Consider the following 18,310-nt stretch of genomic DNA (forward strand, 5'->3'; position numbering starts at 1 on the left):
AATCCCGGAGGCGGAGATTGCAGTAAGCGGAGATCGTGCCATTGCACTCCAGTCTGGCCAATAAGAGTGAAACTCCGTCTCAGAAAAAAACACACACACACCCAAAAAAACAACCAGATCTTGTGAGAACTCACTATCACGAAAACAGCAAGGAGGAAGGGGGAGATCCACCCCCATGACCCAGTCACCTCCCACCAGGTCTCTCCTCCACCACTGGGGATTACAATTCAACCTGAGATTTGGGTGGGGACACAGCCAAACCATATGAGATGGTTTTAAAAAACATGTACAGGAATATATTTTCTTAAATTGTATAAAGCAATATGTAGAAAGAGGAAGTCTTATAATGAGAATTATTAGTACTCCTAATTTAAATTTTTGAAAAGTCAAGAAAATTTGATTAGAACATTTGTATAGTTTGAGTCAAATAATCTTTACAATTGATTAATTATAAAAAAAATGCCATGATTCTCTTTTTCTGGTTCTCCTGTATAATAATTAGAAGAAAAAAATTCTCACTTTGCATTTGATAGTTTTATCAAGCATTTTTGTTTAACACTTGGTAAATTGGGAAGTTATTAAATAACGGGGGGTGTGTTATAATGGAGGAGATATTTGTTAAAATTTTTTTTTTAGACAGGTTCTCACTGTGTTGCCCAGGCTGGATTGCAGTGGCATGATCATATGTCACTGTAATCTTTAACTCCTGGACTCAAGGAATCCTCCTGCCTCAGCCTCCCAAGTAGCTTTCTGTGTTGGCCAGGCTGGTCTCAAATTCCTGGCCTGAAGCGATCCTCCCACCTCAGCCTCCCCAAATGTTGGTATTACAGGCATGAGCCACCTCGCCTGGCCTTTTTTTTTTTTTTTTTAAATAGTGATGTGGTCTCGTCAAGTTACTTAGGCTCATCTCTTAACTCCTAGCCTTAAGTGATCCTTTTGCCTCAGCCTCCTAAAGTCTTGGGATTATAAGTGTGAGCCACTGGGCTCAGCCCATTAAAACTTTTACTGCCTTCTCTTTTTTATTTTGAAGCATTTTAGAGTAGTGGTTTAAAGCTTAAGCTTTGGAGTCACACAGGCCAGGGTTAAATCCTGACTGGTATTTATTAGTTCAGCGGACTTGGGACAAATTATTATTTATTTATTTATTTTTGAGACAGAGTCTTGCTCCGTCACCTAGGCTGGAGTGCAGTGTTGCTATCTCAGCTCACTGCAACCTCCACCTCCTAGGTTCAAGTGATTTTCCTGCCTCAGCCCCCCAGGTAGCTGGGAATATAGGCGTGTGCCACTTTGCCTAAAATTATTTGTATTTTTAGTAGCGATGAGGTTTCACCATGTTGGCCAAGCTGGTCTCAAACTTCTGACCTCAGGTGATCCATCCGCCTTGGCCTCCCAAAGTGCTGGGATTACAGGTGTGAGCCACCATGCTCAGCTGGGACAAATTATTTAACCTCTCTGACCCTCTTTTTCCTAATCTGTACAGTGAAGAGTAGTACCTTTATCACAAAGATGGAATGACAATTGAGAATATGTAAAGTCCATACTATAGTGCCTAATAATAAGCACCAATAAATGATAATGGAAATGTTTGTTTCCCTAGTGCAGTGACTTTTCTTTTAGTTTTATGGAAGTCCTGGTAGGTTCCATGAGGCCTCAGAGTAGTATCTTTCAAACTTTTCTGACCATGAACCCACACTAAGAAACACCTTTTACAAGGTGACTCAATTCTTACGTATATACTCAGACACGTATCTATACATGTCAGAATGTCAGGAGAAAATGCCCTGTGTTATTCTTTTCTTACCCTGCTATAAAGAACTACTGGAGACTGGATAATTTATAAAGGAAAGAGGTTTAATTTACTCACAGTTCTGCGTGCCTGGTTGGCCTCAGGAAACTTACAATCATGGCGGAAGGCACCTCTTCACAGGGCGACAGAAGAGAGAATGAGTGCTAGCAGGGGAAATTCCAGATGCGTATAAAACCATCAGATCTCGTGAGACTCACACATTATCACGAGAACAAAATGGGGGAAACCACCCCATGATCCAATTATGTCCACCTGGTCCTCCCCTTGACACATGGGATTACAATTCAAGATGAGCTTTTGGGTGGGGCACAGCCAAACCATATCTTACCCTTCCATGGGCAATGTACTGCCTTGTTTTTTAGAGAAGTTTTAGATATACAGAAAGATGGAGCAGAAAGTACAGGGTCCCATATACCTTTTACCACCACTGCCACCTGTCCCCTCCCCCCAGTTTTCCTATTATTAACATCATACATTAGTGTGGTACTTTGTTATAACTGATGGACCAAGATTGATTGATTGGTTGCTTGATTGATTGATTGATTGATTCATTCATTCATTCATTCATTCCCAGGACCAGCTTTGACTTTAACTGATACATTTTGTTGACTGAAGTTTATAGTTTGCATGGGAGTTTACACTTTCTGTTGTATAGTTTTGTAGGTTTGGACAAATGTGTAATGACATGTTTCTTCTTTTTTTTTTTTTTTTTTTTTTTTTTTTGTGGTGGAGTTTCCCTCTTGTCGCCCAGGCTGGAGTGCAATGGCGTGATCTTGGCTCACTGCAATCTCCGCCTCCTGGGTTCAAGCGATTCTCCTGCCTCGGGCTCCCAAATATGTGGGATTACAGGCGCACACCACCACTCTCTGGCTAATGTTTGTACTTTTAGTAGAGATGGGATTTCACCATGTTGGCCAGGCTGGTCTCGAACTCCTGACCTCAGGTGATCCATCCGCCTTGGCCTCCCAAAGTGCTGGGATTACAAGCGTGAGCGTGAGCCAGTGACATATATCTTCTATCACAGTATCATATAGAATAGTTTCACTGCCCTAAAAATCCCCATGCTCCAACTATTCGGCTCTCCCTCTCCTCCTGCCCTCTGGCAGCCACCGATCCTTTTACTGTCTCTATTGCTTTTCTCTTCCGGAATCTCTGTATACAGTATACATACCATACTCTACATACTGCACCTAACATACAGTAGAGAGCTTTTTTATACTGGTTTCTTTCACTTAGCAATGTGCATTTAATACGGTTCCCTCATGTCTTTGTGGCTTGTTAGTTCATTTCTTTCATTTTTAACTCTCTTCTGGATTTGTGCATTTTTTTAATATTGCTGAATAATATTCCAGCAGTATTATGTACCACAGTTTGTTTATCCATTCATCTACTGAAGGACATCTTGATTGCTTCCAAGTTTTGGCAGTTATGAACAAAGCTGCCATAAACATTCACATGCAGGTTTTTGTCTGGACATATTTTCAATTCCTTTGGGTAAAGACCAAGCAGTAGGATTGCTGGATCACATGGTAAAAGTATGCTTAGTTTTTTACGAAGCCACCAAACTGTCTTCCAACGTGGCTGTACCATTTTGTATTCCCAACAGTAAGTTCCTTTTGCTCCACATCCTCACCAGTGTTAGGTGTTGTTGATGCTTTGGATTTGGGCCATTCTAGTAGGTGTGTAGTAGTATTTCATTGTTGTTGTATTAATAATTTGCAATTACCTAATGACCTATGATATTGAACATGTTTTTCATATATTTATTTTGCCATTTGTATGTCATCTTTGGTGAGGTGTCTGTTCAGATCATTTGCCCATTAAAAAATTAGGTTGTTTTGGCCAGGTGCAGTGGCTCACGCCTGTAATCCTAGCGTCTTGGCTGAGGCGTGTGGATCATTTGAGGTCAGGAGTTCGAGACCAGCCTGGCCAACATGGTGAAACCCCATCTCTACTAATGATACAAAAATTAGCTGGGCCTGATGGCAGGCACCCCTAATCCCAGTTACTTGGGAGGCTGAGTCATGAGAATCGCTCGAACCCAGGAGGCAGAGGTTGCACTGAGCTGAGCTTGTGCCACGGCACGACAGAGTGAAACTGTGTCTCAGAAACACAGAAACAGCCGCATGCGGTGGCTCATACCTGTAATCCTGATACTTTGGGAGGCCGAGGTGGGAAGATCACAAGGTAAGGAGTTTGAGACCAGCCTGGCCAATATGGTGAAACCCCCGTCTCTACTAAAAATACAAAAATTGGCCGGGCGCGGTGGCTCAAGCCTGTAATCCCAGCACTTTGGGAGGCCGAGACGGGCGGATCACGAGGTCAGGAGATCGAGACCATCCTGGCTAACACAATGAAACCCCGTCTCCACTAAAAATACATAAAAATTAGCCGGGCGTGGTGGCGGCGCCTGTAGTCCCAGCTACTCGGGAGGCTGAGGCAGGAGAATGGCGTGAACCCGGGAGGCGGAGCTTGCAGTGAGCCGAGATCGCGCCACTGCACTCCAGCCTGGGTGACAGAGCGAGACTCCGCCTCAAAAAAAAAAAAAAAAATACAAAAATTAGCTGGACATGGTGGCGGGCACCTGTAGTCCTAGCTACTCAGGAGGCTGAGGCAGGAGAATCGCTTGAACCCAGAAGGCAGAGGTCGCAGTGAGCTGAGATCATGCCACTGCATTCCAGCCTGGGCGACAGAGCGAGACTCTGTCTAAAAACAAACAAACAAACAAAAAACAAACACACACACACACAGAAACAAAGCTTGTTTTATGATTATTGAGTTTTTTTTTTTTTTTTTCTTTGGGGGGAGTCTGGCTCTGTCGCCCAGGGTGGAGTGTAGTGGCGCGATCTCAGCTCACTGCAAGCTCCGCCTCCCAGGTTCACGCCTTTCTCCCACCTCAGCCTCCTGAGTAGCTGGGACTACAGGCGCCCGCCACCACACCCGGCTAATTTTGTTTTTGTATTTTTAGTAGAGATGGGGCTTCACCGTGTTAGCCAGGATGGTCTTGATCTCCTGACCTCGTGATCTGCCAGCCTTGGCCTCCCAAAGTGCTGGGATTACAGGTGTGAGCCACCGTGCCCGGCCTGGGTGACAGAGTGAGACCCCATCTCAAAGAAAAAAGAGTTCTTTGTTTATTTAGGATACAAGTCCTTTATGTATGTATTTATTTAGAGACACGGTCTCACTCTTGCGCCCAGGCTGGAGTGCAGTGGCACAGTCATAGCTCACTGCAGCCTCAACCTTCTGGGCTTAAACAAGCCTCCTACTTCAGCCTCCCAAGAAGCTGGGACTACAGGCCTGCACCACCATGCCTGGCTACTTTTTGTATTTTTTGTAGAGATGGATGGGGTTTCACTATGTTGTCCAGGCTGCTCTCAAACTCTTGGGTTCAAGTGATCCACCCACCTTAGCCTCCCAAAATGCTGGGATTACAGACATCCCGAAGTGCTGGGATAATAGGTGTCAGAATTGATACTCTTTATTCTAGAATATTCTTTTTTAATTTTAATTTTTTATTATTATTTTTGAGATGGAGTCTCACTCTGTCACTTGGATCACTGCAGCCTCTGCCTCCTGGATTCAAGCAATTCTCCTGCCTCAGCCTCCTGAGTACTTGGGATTAGAGGCATGTGCCACCACGTCAAGCTAATTTTTGTATTTTTAGTAGAGATAGGGTTTCACCATGTTGGCCAGGCTGGTTTCAAACTTCTGACCTCGTGATCCACCTGCCTTAGCCTCCCAAAGTGCTGGGATTACAGCCATGAGCCACCATGCTCGGCCTTTTTAAAAATTTGAGACAGCCAGGTGCAGTGGCTCACGCTTGTAATCCCAGCACTTTGGAAGGCTGAAGTGGGTGGATCACAAGGTAAAGAGATTGAGACCATCTGGCCAACATGCTGAAACCCCGTCTCTACTAAAAATACAAAAATTAGCCGGGCATGGTGGCACATGCCTGTAGTCCCAGATACTAGGGAGGCTGAGGCAGGAGAATTGCTTGAACCTAGGAGGCAGAGGTTGCAGTGAGCCGAGATCGCGCCACTGCACTCCAGCCTGGGCAACAGAGCGAGACTCTGTCTCAAAAAAAAAAAAAAAAAAAAAAAATTTTGAGACAGCGTTTCACTTTGTCACCCAGGCTGGAGTGCAGTGGTTGGATCATAGCTCACTGCAGCCTTGACCTCCTGGGCTCAAGTGATCCTCCCTGCCTCAGCCCTCTGTGTATCTGGGACTACTGGCATATGGTACCATGCCCGGCTAATTTTTTGTGGTTTTTGTAGAGATAGGGTTTCGCCATGTTGCCCAGGCTGATCTCGAACTCCTGAGCTCAAGCAGCCTGCCCATCTCAACCTCCCAAAGTGCTGGAATACAGGCGTGAGCCACCACGCCCAACCTATTCTAGAGTATTCTTTAAGTTTTAGTGGATGGAATAAATGTGGTCAGCTGTATCACCTCTATATCCTGTAGTCATGACACATCTTGGTATTATGGAAAGCTGTATGAATTTTGCATTTGCACAAGGTTTAAGACAGGTTTCCTCAAAATGCGTTATGCTTTTAAATACTGTAGGGACTATATACTAAGTAAATAATGTAAATAGAAGCTAAGGTGTCTATTTTGTATTCCCAGGAATACTATATAATGTAATTTAAAATGTGAAATTATTAAGGGAAGTAAAACAGTGATTAGAACTAAACAGAATTGATAAGGTTATTGAGAATCTATTGTAGTGGCTATTTAACTTTGAGTAGATGCTACTCAGATATTTAAATATGTCTAGGACAGACATGGTGGCTCATGCCTGTGATCCCAGCACTTTGGGAGGCCAAGGCGGGAGGATAATTGAGCCCAGGAGTTAGAGACCAGCCTGGGCAACATAGCAAGACCTCATCTCTACAAAAAATAAAAAAATTAGTTGTGGTGCACTTTTACAGTCTCAGCTACTTGAGAGGCTGAGACGGGGGAGGATCACTTGAGCCTAGGAGTTCGAGGCTGCAGTGAGCTAGGATTGGTGCTGCTGTACTCAGCCTGGGCAGCAGAGCAAGATCCTGTCTCTAAAAAAATAAAAAGTTTTTAAAAAATGGGCATATATCTGTCTCTGCCTTCGTAAGAGAGTTAAATATGTACTTACACAGTCTTATCATTTATTTGGAAAAAATTTTTCATTGCTCTAAGGTTAATTTTCTTTTCCAAAAACAAGTTCTAATTATGGAAATTGGACTTAATATGATCTGACTAAACTGTACCTTTATTTTCCTTGGAGTTAATTCTTCATCCCCAAAATTTGTGTCAGGGGAAGGGGGTGGTGCTGAACTCACCCCCTGTTACCCTGCAGTGCCACCTTGTGGAAAGAAAGGCTTTAGCTCAAGCTTGTCCAACCCATGGCCCCGGGATCCCAGGAGGCCCAGGACAGCTTTGAATGCAGCCGAACGCAAATTAGCAAACTTTCTTAAAACATTATGAGAGATATATATTTTTTAACGGTCTTTCTTTCTAGCTCATCGGCTATCATTAGTGTTAGTGTGTTTTATGTGTGGCCCAAACAATTCTCCAGTGTGGCCCAGGGAAGCCCAAAGATGGGACACCCCTGCTTTAGAGCAAGGGACATCCATTGTATCTCTAGGTTTGAGCGAAATCTGCCAGATACCACATACTTATGTTCAAGGCTCCTGACTTTCACTCTAATGTTTTTTTATGAGATGGAGTTACTGTCACCCAGGCTGGCGTGCAGTGGCATGATCTTGGCTCACTGCAACCTCTGCCTCCTGGATTCAAGGGACTCCACTGTCTCAGCCTCTGAGTAGCTGGGATTACAGGCTTGCACCACCACGCCCAGCTAATTTGTTTTTGTATTTTTAGTAGAGATGGGGTTTCGCCATGTTGGCCAGGCTGGTCTCGAACTCCTGACCTCAAATGATCCATCCACCTTGGTCTCCCAAAGTGCTGGGATTTACAGGCATGAGCCACTGTGCCTAGCCTCACACTAACATTGTTTTTAAGAATATTTTTCTTCTCTTTGACGTGGACTAATTCAGTGATTAGAGGGGTAAAATACTGGCTGTTTTTCTATGGAGACATTGAAGATGAGAAAACAGGCAAACCACCTACCTGTTGTGATTCAAGAAACCTGCTATAAAAAGACATTTCATGGCTGGGCACAGTGGCTCACGCCTGTAATCCCAGCACTTTGGGAGGCCAAGGCGAGTGGATCATGAGGTCAGGAGATCAAAACCATCCTGGCTAACACGGTGAAACCCTGTCTCTTCTAAAAATACAAAAAATTAGCCGGGCGTCGTGGCAGGTGCCTGTGGTCCCAGCTACTCGGGAGGCTGAGGCAGGAGAATGGTGTGAACCCAGAAGGCGGAGCTTGCAGTGAACTGAGATCGTGCCACTGCAGTCCAGCCTGAGCAACAGCACGAGACTCTGTCTAAAAAAAAAAAAAAAAAGACATTTCACATATAATTGGGGGAGTTTATTGAGTGCCTCTTATGTGCCTGACACTGCTTCAGGCATACTCATACAGCAGTTAATTAACTGAAACTCTGCTCTGAAGAAGCGTATGTGTTCTATTGACAGCAGACAGAGGATAAACAAATATATAACATAGATCAGGTGGTGGTTGAGTGCTAAGCAGAAAAACATAAGCCAGGGTAGGAGGACAGAGTGATGGAGTAGTGCTATTTTAGATAGATTGGTTAAGTAAAGCTTCCTTTCTAAGGTGCCATTTGAACAGAGACCTGAAAGAAGAGGGTAATACAATGTCAGTAGCTGAGTGAAGTGGTCTAGGCAGAGAATAGCAAGTGCAAAGCCCGAGGCAGGAGTTGGCTTGCCCTGTTGGGGGAGGGAGAAGGACGAAGAGTGTGGTGAGCAGTGAGATCAGAGTGGTGTGCATGTGTGTGTTGCAGGTCTTGGAGGGCCTCTTAGACAATAGTTAGGATTTTGAAATTTATTCTCAGAGAGGAAACCATGGGAAGGTTTTGAATGAAGTGATGTATCTGAAGGGCGAGAGTGGAAACAGATGAATGAGGTTGCTCTTGCAGACATCCTTTCTGAGAGGTGGTGGTGGCTCGGGCTTGGGTAGTAGCCAGGGAGACGAGTTGTCAGATTCTGGCTACGAGGTTGACAGTCTTGTTAATGGATTGTTTGTGGAGTATGAGAGAGAAGGAAGTTGAGCCAATCCTTTATTTTATTCTCCTTTCTCTGTGTGAATGGCAGTGACTCCCAGGTGTGTGTGTTTCAGTCTTTTGAGAGGCTGATTCAGGCAAGTGGGATGAAGCATTTAAGGTGATGGCTTAGACTTAGTTTTCCTTACAGCTCTAATGTTTCTGAGATTTTAAATTGGTGAACTGAATTGCAGCCAGGGCCAGAAGGGACCTTAGCATCAATTCTCATATTGGGGAATTGATGGTGGCCCACTGGAAAGCTAAATGGGTCTTCCTGGTGTTCACCCACCCCCACCCCAACTGATCCTTTCTATGGCTTTTATGAGCTATTTACTCATAACCTACCAAGTGAGTTGTTGCAGGTTACTAACATTTAGTATAGCTTTTATCACCTTATTTCTCTTCAGTTATTTTTTGTTATCCCTGAGCTCCTTTTCCACTAGAAAGAAGAAGTAGATGGTAAAGGTGAGGTGGGGGGTCTAATACTTTACCTGATTGGGTTGGGCTAGAAAAGCCTGAGAGCATTTTCCTGCAAATGTGTGTTTCATATTATCTGCTGAGTTCCTTCCAAGAAACCAAGACCCAGAGATAGACCAAGGAGCAGCTTCCCCAGCCAGTTGCAGCAGTCGGTGGCATAGCTAAGGATAGAACTTGAGTTTCTTATTCCAGGGTTCTTTGTACCATGTAAGTCAAATTCCTTAATTCCTTTTCTAGAAGTTTTATATATCCTACTTTTTAAAAACAGCTCCATTGTGGTATAATTTCTGTGCCATAAAGTTTACCTATTTTAAATGAACATTCGGTGATCTTTAGTAAATTAAAATATTTGTACAACCATCACCACAATCTAATTTTAGAACATTTCTGTCATCCCAAAACAAAGTTTGTGCCAATTTGCCATCACTCCTTATTCGCATCCCCAGTCCTAGACAACCACACATCTTTCTTTCTCTATGGATTTGACTGTTACGGGCATTTCACATAAATGGAATCATATAACGTGGTCTTTTGTGTGGCCTCTTTCACTTAGCTTAGTATTTTCAAAGTTCATCCATGTCGTAGCATGTGTCAATACTTTGTTACTTTTATTGCTGAATAATATTCCATTGTATGATATTCCATATTTATCTGTTAATGGGGATTTTGGTTTTGTCTTGTCCTTTTCTTTTTCCTTCCTTTTTTTTTTTTTAATTTGAGTCAGTGGCATGATCACAGTTCACTGCAGCCTTGACCTCCTGAGCTCAAGCAATCCTCCCACCTAGGCCTCGTGAGTAGCTGGGACTATAGGCGTGTGCTACCACGCCCAGCTACTTTTTAAATTTTTTGTAGAGGCGGGGTTTTGTCATGTTGCCCAGGCTGGTCTTGAACTCTTGAGCTCAAGCGATCTGCCACCCTTGGCCTCCCAAAGTGCTGGGATTACAGGCATGAGCCACCGTTCCTGGCCTTGTTCCTTCTTTTTGGCTACTGTGAACAGTGCAGCTATGAATATTTGCATACAAGACTTCACGTGGATGTATATTTTTATTTCCCCTGGGTAGGTACCTAGGAGTGGAATTGCTGGGCCATGTGGTAAATCTGTGTTTAAAATTTTTTAGGCCAGGCGTGGTGGCTCAAGCCTGTAATCCCAGCACTTTGGGAGGCCAAGACGGGCGGGTCACGAGGTCAGGAGATCGAGACCATCCTGGCTAACACGGTGAAACCCCGTCTCTACTAAAAAATACAAAAAAAAAACTAGCCGGGCGAGGTGGTGGGCGCCTGTAGTCCCAGCTACTCGGGAGGCTGAGGCAGGAGAATGGCATAAACCCAGGAGGCGGAGCTTGCAGTGAGCCGAGATCCAGCCACTACACTCCAGCCTGGGGGACAGAGTGAGACTCCGTCTGGAAAAAAAAAAAAAAAAAAATTTTTTTTAGGCCTGGCACGATGGCTCATGCCTGTAATCCCAGCACTTTGGAGCGGGCAGATCACCTGAGCTCAGGAGTTCAAGACCAGCCTGGTCAATATGGTGAAACCCCATATCTACTAAAAATACAAAAATTAGCCGGGTGTGGTGGCGTGTGCCTATAATCCCAGCTACTTGGGAGGCTGAGGCAGGAGAATCACTTGAACCTGGGAGGTGGAGGTTGCGGTGAGCTGAGATTGAGCCTCTGCACTCCAGCTGAACTGTTATGCAAAATAGCTGTACCATTTTACATTTTCACCACCAATATGTGAAAGTTTCAGTTTCTCCACATCCTTGTCAATGCTTGTGATTGTCTGTCTCTTTGATTATAGGATAATTCCTGTTTAGATTTTTTTATTCCTTAGAGATCGGATCTCACTCTGTCACCCAGGCTGTAGTATAGTGGTGTGATCATAGCTCACTGCAGCATTGAACTCCTGGGCTCATGTGATCCTCCACCTTAGTGTCCCGAGTAGGTGGGAATACAGACACATACCACCATGCCCAGCTAGTTGTTTATTGATTTATTTAGTTTTTAATAGAGATGGGGTCTCACTATGTTGCCCATGCTGGTCTCAAATTCCTGGGCCTAAGCCATCCTGCTGCCTCAGCCTCCCACAGTGTTGAGATTACAGACTTGAGCCTCTATGGCCAGCTAGTTCCTGTTTTTTAATAGCTTATACATCCTTAATTTGTGTTTTACTTTGGTTTCCTTGGACTGCCAAGAAAATAGTTTAAATACCAAGTTTGTAAAAATGTTAAAATATCTGTGTGGATTACTTAAATTAGTGATTATTTTATTTCAGTTGATTTTCTTAGTTCAGATGTTCCAGAAAGCAAGGGTAAGATGACCTCTTAAGCTACTTAATATGGTCGTCAGTTTTCTGCCTGCCCCATCCTCCATTTCTTGAGCACTGCTGTGTGTCCAGGCACTGAGCTGGAGAACACAAGTATTGGCCTTATGGTCTAGTATGGTCTTTTCAACCTTTTTGGAAAAAAAAAAAAAAAAATGGAGCAAGTTAAGATACACTTAGATGATTTCAAGACCATGTAATGAGTCACAGATACTGTTCCAGTAGAGGATATATATAGTCAAGAAAACTATTGATGATTTAATGTAAGGAAGTTGTACTTTAAATAGCCACAGTCTGTTACAGCAGGGGAGAAGAGGAGGCTGTATCTGAGGTTGGGTCAAGATGGGCAGACATTGGTTCCAATCTTTCTCAGGTCAGGTCAGGATGGGTAGAGAGTATTTTCAGTGAGCAGAAAAGGGCAGGGTTTGTTGTGTGATTCATCAGGGCAGAGAAACAGTTTGAGGAAAGGCATAAGTAGGATATCTTGTCATTACATGCTATATTTGTTACAGCACACAATTAGAAATTTTTGTTTTCCTAACTGTAGCTAACCAGATCTTATAGTTTATTTATTTATTTTCGAGATGGAATCTCGCTCTGTTGCCCAGGCTGGAGTGCAGTGGCTCTATCTCAGCTCACTGCAAGCTCCGCCTCCTGGGTTCACGCCTTGCCTCAGCCTCCCGAGTAGCTGGGACTGTAGGTGCCGCCACCATGCCCAGCTAATTTTTTGTATTTTTAGTAGAGACGGGGATTCACCGTGTTAGCCAGGATGGTCTTGATCTCCTGACCTGGTGATCTGCCCACCTCAGCCTCCCAAAGTGCTGGGATTACAGGCGTGAGCCACCACGCCCGGCCCCAATCGTTTTTTAACATGTTAATCCTTTAGGAAGGGTAAACATATTAACTTGTTTTCTTTTTTCCTTTAGTTTTCTTAATCTTACTGAATTTCATCTGTTTTGTATATACTATTAAAGAAAAAAATATGCTACCCATTAAATTGTGTCGTGCCATCAATTATGAGATGTACTGTGATTTCAAAGATGTTATTAAAATATAGACAAGTGCATCTAGAATCAATACAATATATTTGTGTTGGAGCTTCTTTAGTTATTTTTAAGCTAAAGAAATCTTACTAGAATAACATTAGCAGTCACATGGCTTTTCAGCTTCAATTTTCGGTGATGCTTTAGGGGAATACGTACCATCCAGGTCAATACCAGCTTAATTTCTCTAGAAAGCTTTAAAATCTGCCATGATTACAATGAAATTAGCTTTGAATAATAGAGATTAGGGAAAATGAATTTTGCTAAAATTAGGAAAGACAAGGTTACTGCGAGTGATAAAATGGAATGTAAGAAATTGAAATAATGTTTAGTGACTTTTGGATAAGTTATTTGGGTGTTCTTCGCTTTTAAAAATAAATGTTCAGATTTACAACCTGCCATCATGCCTCTCCCCCTCGCTCGTGACATTGAACTTACTCATGAGCTGAAGAGTCTTGGTAATTCAGAAAGTTCCCCAAAATACTGCCACACCATCCTTCACTCTGACAATGCATTCATGAAGAAGTCTACTTTTCAGAGCAAGTAAGCACGAGCTGTGCCTCTGTGTGAGTGCCGAAGGCTACTGCTTTACCCGCGCCGTACTCATGAGCTTCTGCCTTAGAGGTAAGGATTGTGCGAATGTTTTGCTAGCTCAGAGCGTTGAGAGCAAACCGTGGGATGCCTTAGTGGGTAGAAGGGTAAGGGACGAGGAAGAAAAACCGATTCCGAAATACTGAGTGAAACAGGGCATTCTGCTTGTTGCTAGTGAACTGTAAGAATAGCACTTAAGGGAAGATAGTAAAAAAATTTGTTTTACTCATTTGAAACTTCAATTTATAAAGCATGATTTGGGAAAATATATTATTAGATCTGTAAGAGCATAGATTATGAAGTCACACTGGAAAATATTTACCATTACAACTGTGTAATAAATGTGTATAAGTAAGAATAAACTATATTCCAGTTGTTTCTGATGAAACTGTTAAAGCATTCGTCTTGGCCTTGTTTGAGCTGGATCCAGTAATTACCTATTTTATTCCAAATTCTATAGATTCCAGGCTACTTATTTCAGTATACAAAAACCCCTAGTTTTTATAAATTCTTACGGGTTAGTGAGCAGAGGTAACTGTTACTTAATTTTTAAAAAATTTATTGTAAAATAGAAATGTGTTCAGGGAAGAGGGATGATGCTTGTTTATTGAACAGACTGGATGTATCTTCGATTGTGTGTGTATATATATTTTCTCAACTTAGGGCATGGTGGGTGTTCTGTATTTTGTGTGTCATTCATGGAGTTGACCAGATTTTAGTGTGCCTCCCAGGCATCAGGTCCTGACTCAGCAATGGGAAATTAAAGACTCAAAAGTGAAGTGCTTGGAAGAGTGCAGAGTCTATGAGGGGAGGGAGTCATTGAGGTGATGCAATAGATATCTGGGTGAAGAGCCACTGGATTGCAAAGGAAGGAGCATGTGGCCTCCCTGGTGAGCGGAGGTGGTAAGGGATGTTTTGCAAAGATGGTAGTTAGGAGCTGAGTTTTGAATTGTGAATAGGAATTTACAGGCAGACAGGAAGGGTACTTCGGCAGAGACATGGCTGCCAGAGAGAACTCCATTGATGCTGATGGAGGGAGGTTTAGTGCTTGGAGAGACTTAGAAGCTAGAAGGCTAGGAGCATGTAGTTTATCTTGTTTTCTCAGAGTATATTTTATAGAAATCCAAGCCTCATGAGATTCCCTGGAGGGAAAAAAGAAATATACATGATCATTACATTAGACTCTTAAGGAGTGCTCAGTTAAGAAACCTGTGTCCTGCTTATATACCAGAGAAGGTGTTTTGGGAAGGGCTGGTGTTGGGCAGTGGGGAGCTCTTAAATATTTTAAGCAAGGGAATAATTTTATTTGACTTTTAGAAAATGAAATGGTAGGCCAGGCGTGGTGGCTCATGCCTGTAATCCCAGCACTTTGGGAGGCTGAGGTGGACAGATCACCTGAGGTCGGGAGTTCAGGACCAGCCTGATCAACATGGAGAAACACTGTCTCTACTAAAAATACCAAATTAGCTGGGTGTGGTGGCGCATGCCTGTAATCCCAGTGCTTATAGTCCCAGCTACTCGGGAGGCTGAGGCAGGAGAATCACTTGAACCTGGGAGGTGGAGGTTGCGGTGAGACGAGATCATGCCATTGCATTCCAGCCTGGGCAACAAGAGTGAAACTCCGTCTCAAAAAAAAGAAAAAAAAAGAAATAAAATGAAATGGTAGTGGGTGAGGAGTTAGAGTCAGGGGAGATTGGTGGCAAGGAAACCAGTTTAAAACTGTTATCAATTTTGGTTACATAAAATCTGATCATACTTGTAAAGATGCTTAATTTCAGAATGTAGGAATTTAGGGCACTTGTAAGAAAAAAAAATTTTTTTTTTTTTTTGAGACAGAGTCTTGCTGTGTTGCCCAGGCTGGAGTGCAATGGTGCGATCTTGGCTCATTGCAACCTCTGCCCCCCTGGGGTTCAAGTGATTCTCATGCCTCAGCCTCCTGAGTAGCTGGGACTAGAGGCGCGGGCCACCACGCCTGGCTAATTTTTTGTATTTTTAGTAGAGACAGTGTTTTGCCATGTTGGCCAGGCTGGTCTCAAATTCCTGATCTCACATGGTCTGCCCACCTTGGCCTCCCAGAGTGCTGGGATTACAGGCGTGAGCCACTGCGCCTGGATGAAAAAAAAATCTTAACAACAAACTGAAATTATATACTTACTCGAATTCAGAGATTTTAAGGTCTGACTCTGTTGCCCAGGCTAGAGTGCAGAGGCGTGATTGTAAGCTGCACTGCACCTTCAAATTCCTGGGATCAAGTGATCCTCCCACCTCAGCCTTCGTCTGAGACCACTGTTGTGAGCTACCATTCCTGACCTGTTTCTGACCTTTTATCGAAGATTAGACAGAAATGATTTTTTAAAATCTTTGGTTTAAATTTTACTTTATTCTTTTATTTTTATTTATTATATTTTTTTGAAACGGAGTCTTGCTCTGTCACCCAGGCTGGAGTGCAGTGGTGCGATTTTGGCTCACTGCAACCCCATGCCTCCTAGGTTTCAGTGATCCTCCTGCCTCAGCCTCCTGAGTAGTTGTTCCACTGTGCCTGGCTAATTTTTTTTTTTTTTTTTGCGATAGAGTCTCGCTCCGTCACCCAGGCTGGAGTGTGGTGGCACAGTCTTGGCTCATTGCAACCTCTGCCTCCTGGGTTCAAGCGCGTCCCCTGCCTCAGCCTCCCGAGTAGCTGGGATTATAGGCATGCACCACAATGCCTGGCTAATTTTATTTGTATTTTCTCCATGTTGGTCAGGCTGGTCTCGAACTCGCGACCTCAGGTGATCCATCCGCCTCGGCCTCCCACAGTGCTGGGATTACAGGCGTGAGCCACCGCACCCGGCCTGCACCTGGCTAATTTTTGTATTTCTTTTTTTATCAGAGTTGGGGTTTCACCATGTTGGCCAGGCTGGTCTTGAACTCCTGATCTCAGGTGATCCACCCACCTTGGCCTCGCAAAGTGCTGGGATTACAGATGAGAGCCACGATGCCCGGCCTAATTTTTACTTTAGGTGTATTGTTGTTGTTTTTTTGAGACGGAGTCTCGCTCTGTCGCCCAGGCTGGAGTGCGGTGGCGCGAAAAAGGCTCACTGCGAGCTCCACCTCCCGGGTTCATGCCATTCTCCTGCCTCAGCCACCTGAGTAGCTGGGACTACAGGTGCCCGCCACCACGCCCAGCTGATTTTCTTTTTTTTTTTTTGTATTTTGTTTAGCAGAGACGGGGTTTCACCGTGTTAGCCAGGATGGTCTCGATCTCCTGACCTCGTGATCCGCCCGCCTTGGCCTCCCAAAGTCCTGGGATTACAGGCGTGAGCTACCACGCCCAGCTAGGTGTATTGTTTTTAAAGTATCTCTTTCGGCCGGGCACGGTGGCTCACTCCTGTAATCCCAGCACTTTGGGAGGCCGAGGCGGGCGGATCACGAGGTCAGGAGATCGAGACCATCCTGGCTAACACGGTGAAACCCCGTCTCTACTAAAAATGCAAAAAATTAGCCGGGCGAGGCGGCGGGCGCCTGTAGTCCCAGCTACTCGGGAGGCTGAGGCAGGAGAATGGCGTGAACCCGGGAGGCGGAGCTTGCAGTGAGCCGAGATCGCGCCATTGCACTCCAGCCTGGGCGACTAAGCGAGACTCTGTCTCAAAAAAAAAAAAAAAAATAAATAAATAAAAGTATCTCTTTCATTGTTCCACTGAGGAAAAGAAAAAAGAGAGAACATTTTCCTTCCAGTATGATGTCTTAAGATGCTAGATCAAAGTGTTAGTATTTTTTTGAAATTTGAAAAAAAAAAAAAAAAAAAAAAAAAGGCCAGGCACAGTGGCTCACGCCTGTAATCCAGCACTTTGGGAGGCCAAGGCAGGCGGATTACTTGAGGTCAGGAGTTCGAGAGCAGCCTGGTCAATATGGCGAAAACCTGTCTCTACTAAAAATACAAAATAAAATCAACTGGGCATGGTGGTGTATGCGCCTGTAATCACAGCTGCTCACAGAAGGCTGAGGCAGGAAAATTGCTTGAACCAGGAGGCAGAGGTTGCAGTGAGCCAAGATCGTGACATTGCACTCTAGCCTGGGCTACAGAGTGGGACTCTGTCTCAAGAAAAACAAAAAAACAATTAAAACACCAGGTGTAGTGGCTCACATCTGTAATCCCAGCACTTTGGGAGGCCAAGGCAGGAGGGTTGCTTGAACTCAGCGTGGTTTGAGACCAGTGTGGGCAGCATGGCAATACCCTGTCTCTACAGAAAATACAAAAATTAGCTGGACATGGTGGCACATGCCTGGAGTCCCAGCTTACTTGGGAGGCCGAGGCAGGAGGATCTCTGGAGTCTGGGAGGCAGAAGTTGCAGTGAGCCGAGATCACACCACTGCACTCCAGCCTGGATGACGGAGTGAGACCCTGTCTCAAAAAAATAAAATGAGGCCAGACGGTTTTAATTTTTTCGAATACACTATAATGTATTTTTTCGGTTTAAGGGTCGTTTATTTTTCTTTTACTGTGATATATTAATACACCTCCCTGGCCAATTTCTTTTAAGGAATTGGATTTTTGGTCTTTTTATTATCATTTTTTTAGGAGCGCTTTATGTATTGAGGGGATTAGCTATTTATTTGTAATACGAGTTGCAAATATTTTCCCCTACCTTGTTTTTTTGGTTTATAAGAGATTCTTATATTTAATATACTTGAATATCAATCTTTTTAAAAATAGTGTCTGGTTTTTGAGTCATAGTTAGAAACAACATCTATACTCCAAGGCTATAAAAGGGAATTTACCCAGGTTTTACTCTAGACTTTTTATGGTTTTAGGGTTCGTATCTAAATATTTGATCTATTAGGAAATTATGCTGGTGTATGATATATGGTATGAAACCATTTTTTTTCCAGATGGATATGTTTTGTTCAAACATCACTCATTGTATAGTCGTTTTCCCTCC

At 43.7% G+C, this 18,310-nt stretch overlaps 1 protein-coding gene across 4 annotated transcripts in view; it reads left to right on the top strand.

Moving 5' to 3' along the window:
- LOC105489824 (protein phosphatase 1 regulatory subunit 13B) overlaps window positions 1-18,310 on the top strand; it is a 123,119-nt gene that overhangs the window by 37,980 nt on the left and 66,829 nt on the right. The window lies entirely within an intron of this gene.

Source organism: Macaca nemestrina, chromosome 7, assembly GCF_043159975.1.
Source record: "Macaca nemestrina isolate mMacNem1 chromosome 7, mMacNem.hap1, whole genome shotgun sequence".
Taxonomy (NCBI): domain Eukaryota; kingdom Metazoa; phylum Chordata; class Mammalia; order Primates; family Cercopithecidae; genus Macaca; species Macaca nemestrina.